This window comes from Chrysochloris asiatica, unplaced genomic scaffold (assembly GCF_000296735.1).
Source record: "Chrysochloris asiatica unplaced genomic scaffold, ChrAsi1.0 scaffold00190, whole genome shotgun sequence".
NCBI classification, from domain to species: Eukaryota; Metazoa; Chordata; class Mammalia; order Afrosoricida; family Chrysochloridae; genus Chrysochloris; species Chrysochloris asiatica.
In genome coordinates this window covers 418,199-424,194 of record NW_006408708.1, presented here as the reverse complement: position 1 = coordinate 424,194, position 5,996 = coordinate 418,199, and the positions used below count along the sequence as shown (strand labels likewise).

The following is a 5,996-nucleotide window of genomic DNA, read 5'->3' as shown; positions in this document are numbered from 1 at the left end:
GCACGCACACACAATGCCCCCGCTCGATGCCTACTCCCGCTCGTTCGCTCTCTATTTCGGTGCGCCCGGCGTGATCCCCTTCTTCCCCTTCCTTGGGGGAGGGCGGGTCACTTCTCCGCAGTGCCGGGGAAGCCAGGAGGAAAGGGGCAGCCGAGTGGCTCCCGAGCGCAGCGAGTGCACGGCAGGTCCCGAGTCGCGCAGGGAGCCGCCCAGTCGGCTGCGAAGCGCGGGGTGTTGATGGGCTCTAGGCGCTGGGGAGGGCGCTAGTCCCGCCGGAGGGTGGGTCCGCTCTCGCCGCCGCCGAAGAGGGCGGAGAACGAGAAGCTTGACTGCGGGGAGGTATCCCACTGTCCCGTCTCCTCGCGCTCCTCCCCCGCCTCCTCCCCCACCCCGGGGTGCTCTGCAGGTTCTGGGCAGCCCGGCCCCCAGCCCCGATCCCTCCCTCTCTCGGCTTCCCGGCTGCTCTTCCTCTCTTTCCTCCTCCCCTTCCCAGTTCGGGCCGGCTCCGGTTTTTGTCCAGACTTTCTCCGAAACTCCGCCGGAGCGCTCCAGCCCAAACAACAAGGGTTGGGGGAGGAGGAGATTGAGGGAGGGAGCGAGGGAAGGAGGGAAGCAGCCGGAGTCCGAGCGGCACCCTGGGATCTGTAGTTCAGAACGCTAGAGCGGGCTCTTTGGCTGCTGCCGGCGGTGTGGCCCGGTCCCCCAGAGTCTTCTTGCCCGGGAAGGCGGCGGAGGCGTAGACATGGGCCGTCTCGGCGGGGCTCAAGCGTGGGGAGGAGCGGAGAACGTATGAATGTTCAGTTCAGGGTTTGCCATCTTGCTAATGTCAGTTTGGAATATGTTCTGTGTGCTAGACCGGGAGTTTCGGGATTTTTTCCCTTCTTCTCTATTTGACAGCTGGCAAAAGAAAACAGCCCCGAGGGAGACCCCGGCGCCTAGAGGAGGCGGTGACTCCACCGGTCCCAGCCGGGAAAGACTACAGAGCCTGGACTAGGAGGGCCGGACAATGAGAAGCAAGGAAGCGCGCCATGGCGACATGTGGTGTTGGAGTGGGATGGTCCCTGGCAGCGCATAGAAAGTGGTGGGAGCATTTCATGGGGCTAAACGATTTGATTGTCTGGTACATTTTTTAAACCACATACTCACCCATGCGCTAGCAATTTCTTCTACTTTATCGTGTATTTACTTAAAAGCAATTCTGCCTGATAGGTTAGGCTCGAAAAGGGAAAATTTCTTTATGTGCTATTCTACTTGCCTTCTTTGTTTTGTGTTTTACAATTACATTACATGGTCCTGAGCTTAACATAATCCTGTAATATAAATATAATGCGTTTCCCAATTTATGCAAAGTAAAGCCCCCAAACATATTTTAGACTTGCCATCAAGTCTTTTCGACTCTTGCCCTCCTTAAGGTTCTCAACACTGACACTTCTGCTTCTGAGTGGATTCGAATTGCCAAGTTTTCATTCTAAGTGCCACCCAAGAACTCCCATAATTTTAGAAGGTAATACAAATAATCAGATGAAAGTTATAAAAGTTCTAAGTGAATATTTCTGGAAAGCTTAACCTTGGGCGTTTTCTTAAAAGATAATATTCACATTTAAAAGTTTCTCTGAGTTTCAAAAAGTACACTTTTATGGGGAAAGTATATTAGGTGCTTTGCACTCATGGAGCTCACATATTCTCTAGGTGGTAAGGAGCTCTGGTAGTGTAGTGGTTACGAATCGGGCTGCGAACCTTAAAGTCAGTGGTTCGAAACTACCAGCCGCTCCGCAGGAGAAAGATGAGGCTTTCTACTCCCGTAAAGATTTACACCCTCGGAAACCCTGTACAGGGTCGCTATGGGTTGGAACCGACTCGACGGCACTTAACAACAACATAGGTTAATAAACAAATAGAGTCAACAGAAGTAGAGATTGTGATAAATGTGCTGCTATGAAGGGAATGAACACAGAACAATGCTTGGAACTAAATCAGATAGGATGAGGAATGTGGAGGTATTTAGCAAGAGACTTGAAAGATGATGTGAAGAAAGGAGAATCAAATTTGGCATATGGAAGAATAAACAAGGTAACCATCAAGAGGACTACCCAAAGAATGGATAAGCAAAGAGGTTATTTCAGATATAGATCATCAGGTCTTTCTTCGAGGTGCCTCTGAGTGAACATGAACCATCAACCTTTTGGTTAACAGTAGCAGTCCCACACATTAACAGTTTGTACCACCCAGGGACTCCTGGTCAGTTCATAGCCCAAATGGAGTAAGCACAAATTTGACAGTTCAAAACCACCAGTTGGTCTGCCGAAGAAATACGAGGTTATCTACTCCTTTAAAAGCTTTCTACTCCCGTAAAGATTTACACCCTGGGAAACCCTGTACAGGGTCACTATGGGTCAGAACCGACTTGACGGCACTTAACAACAACTCCTTCAAAGAATTGCAGTCTTAGAAACATCATACAGGGCCCTATCAGTCGGAATCAACTTGATGGCAGTGACTCACTGCCATTGAGTCTATTCTGACTCATAGTGACTGAATTAGGGTTTCCAAGGTTGTAAATGTTTATGGGAGCAGAAAGCTTCACCTTTCTCCTGAAGAGCTGCAGACGGGTTTGAATTGCTAACTCTTGCAATGTCCAGTGCTTATCCTACAAAGCCCATGTGTGTTGTTATTAAGTGCCGTAGAGTTGGTTCTAACTCATAGCAAGTCTCTATGCTGTTGTTGTTATCTGCCGTGGAGTTGGTTCCTACTGGTAGCGACCCTGTACAGGGTTTCTGAGGCTGTAAATCTTTACGGGAGTAGAAAGCCTCATCTTTCTCCCATGGAACGGCTGGTAGTTTTGAACTGTTGGCCCTGAGGTTTGCAGCCCGATTTGTAACAACTACGCTACCAGACCTCCTTAGCAAGTCTCTGTGGGGTGTACGAAAAGCGGTTGGTGAGGCAGCTGGCCTTGCAGTTAGCAATCCAGAGCCTATGAATGGTGGTGGTAGTGGTTGTTTGTCACTGAGTCGTTCCAGCTCATAGTGACCCTGTCTGTATAGGGTTTCAGAGACTGTAAAACTTTATGGGAGCAGAAAGCCTCATCTTTCTCCCATGGAGCACCTGGTAGATTTGAACTACTGATCTTAAGGGTAGCAACCCAGTTTATAATACTCTATGCTACCAGGGTTTCTAGAAATGGTGATTAAAAAAAACAACCTCTGAGGAGGAAGCAGTTTAAATAAAATGAATGAGGAAGGAGTCTGAGGAAGAAGCAGGTGGTAGTATACTGGCAAGTCGGATCCAACTCATAGTGACCCTGTAATAGGGTTTCCAAGGCTGTAAATCTTTACAGGAGTAGAAAGCCTCATCTGCCTCCCTAGAAATCACTGGTGGATTCAAACTGCTGACCTTGTGATTAGCAGCCCAATCCATAACCCACTACACTACCAGGAAGAAGCAGAGAGGCTGCTAAATTGTTCAAACCCCAGGCTCCTGAACTGGCATACTGATAAATGATACCTGCATTACACAAGCATGAACAGCTTCACTCAGTAATTCTCGATTGGGTTAATATCTCAATTACTATAGTCATATCTGATAATACTATGAAAATAGAATTTATTTAAGTAAACTGGTAAGTAGCTTATTGGGAAATAAAGCTGGTGTTCTAATCCTATCTTCAACTTTCCTTCAGTGCATTGTTAATAGAAAAACAAAGTCAGAAGAGGTCTGGTTCTAGTGCGGATTAGAGCCCCTTGTCTTTTGACAGATGTTTTTGACAGGGTTTACCTCTTAGATCTGGATTCATTTTTCAGGTCATCAAATTTTGAAGTCATGACCTTGAGGAAATTAAATAGTGTCTAGAAGTTTTATTTCCCGATACATGTGAGATGTAATACCGAGAGTACAGGATTTTTATGAAAATTAGCAATGGTAGAATAGTAAATGCCAGGCACATATATAGATGCTAGAGGGTTTTGTTGTTTGTTTGTTGTTTTTCTTAAGTCCCAAGGCTTTTTTAGCATGCAAGTGGATATAATTTTCATGGCAACCAATAAGCCAAAGCCATTCTTTAATATATGAGCACAGATCTTGCCACAATTTCTCTAAACAAAAATCAATCATTCCATTGTATTTCATTTCTCCATATGCAGTGTGCATATACTTGTACACTGAGCCCAAAGAATCTATGATTAACATTGGTAAGGCTAATCTTCCACTGAATAATAACTGTTAGATTTAACAAGTTTGCCACTCCTTAGTATCAAGTTCTTTGTAATTGAATATTTGTGATGTATCATCTACCATTAGCTTTTGAATGTTCCTATATGTTTTTCCCTCTTATTTCAAATTAAAAACCAATCCTACTGCAATAGAATCTACTCCAACTCATATCAACCCTATAGGACCAAGTAACCTGCTCCTTTTGTTATTGTAAGTGCTGTTGAGTCGATTCTGACTCATAGTGATCCTGTCTAGGGTTTCTGAGAAGCAGCTGCTATGTTTGACCTGTGGACCTTGCAGTTTAAACTGACCTTGTGGTCTAGTGCTTTATCCTGCAGAGCCACATCAGGACTGGCTTCTGAAAAATGTACATTTGGGGGAAGCAAACAGCTGTATCTTTCTTCCTTGGGGTACCTGGGGGGTTTGAACTGCCGACTTTGTCCAACACTTAAATAAATTGGTTTAATAAGTCCAGCATTTCACATAAATATTCAATTATCTCATTTCTATGTAAGGAATCCTCAAGTATTTTCCCTATCTTTTGCTATAATAAATCAATTTATTTTGCTCCATGATTAGAAGCTGAAGTCTTGAGTGATGTCCAGTGGGTTTCAACTCATAGCAACCTTAAGGTAACAGAATGAAATGTTACCCAGTCCTGTGCAGTCTTTAGATTGTTGCTAGGTTGAGTCCATTGCTTTGTTTTCCCTCATTATTAGTTACTGTGGTTTGCTAACAATGATGACTTTTTCTAGTCATTGGTCTTTCCTGATGATATGCCCAAGGTAAGTGAACAGAAGCCTCACTATCCTTGTTCCCAAGGATATGTCTGGTTTTATGTCTTCTGAAGCTGAATTGTTTGTTCTTCGAGCAGTCTCCAGTATGCAGTCTCTAGTATACAGTATTCAGTATTCATTGTCAACATCATAGTTCAAATCCATCACTTCTTTTTGTCTTCCTTTTTTATTGTCCAGTTTTCACATCACATGAAGTGATTGAAAAGACCATGACATGGGTCCGGCACACTTTAGTTGTAAAGTGACATCTTTGCTTTTAAAAACTTCTGAAGTCTTTTGTAGAAGATTTACCCAATCTAATACATCATTTGATGTCTTGACGTTAATTGTAGATCCAAATAAAATGAAACTACTGACAACTTGTTTCTTCCTCATTTGGTACCAATAACAGATTAGATATTTCAGGAAAAAATTAGTAGATTTGAATACATAGCAATATGAACACGAAGAGGAAAAGGTTTTAAAAAAATGAACAGAGCATCAGTGAAAACCGCCACTTCATATGACTTAATACACATGTGATTGGAGTCCCCAAAGGTGACGGAGCAAAAATACTGAAAGAGATAATGACAGAAAATTATCCAAATATGTAAACAGATATAAACTCATAGATAAAAGATATAACATTGTTAAGAAAAACTAAAGAAGACTTAAATGGAGAGATACTACAAGACTTAATATTATTATGATGTCAGTTTTCCCCAAATTTTATCTATAAGCTCATTGCAATTGCAATCAATACCCCAACTCCCCCAAAACTTTTTTTTTCCTTTCTCCAAAATTAACCAACTGGATTTTAAAAATGAAAATACAAACAATCTTGAATTGTTAAGACAACTTTGAAAAAGAACAAAGTTGGAGAACTTAACATTAACTAACTTCAAATTTGATTATAAAGCTACATTAATAAAGACTGTATAGTACTGGCACCAAGATAAGACATATGGACTAATGGAATAAGATAGAGAGTTCAAAAATAGACATATATATATA

General features: G+C 43.0%; 1 pseudogene; it reads right to left on the bottom strand.

Moving 5' to 3' along the window:
• Positions 1-263: 263 nt before the first annotated feature.
• LOC102821486 overlaps positions 264-5,996 on the bottom strand; it is a 36,715-nt pseudogene continuing 30,982 nt past the window's right edge.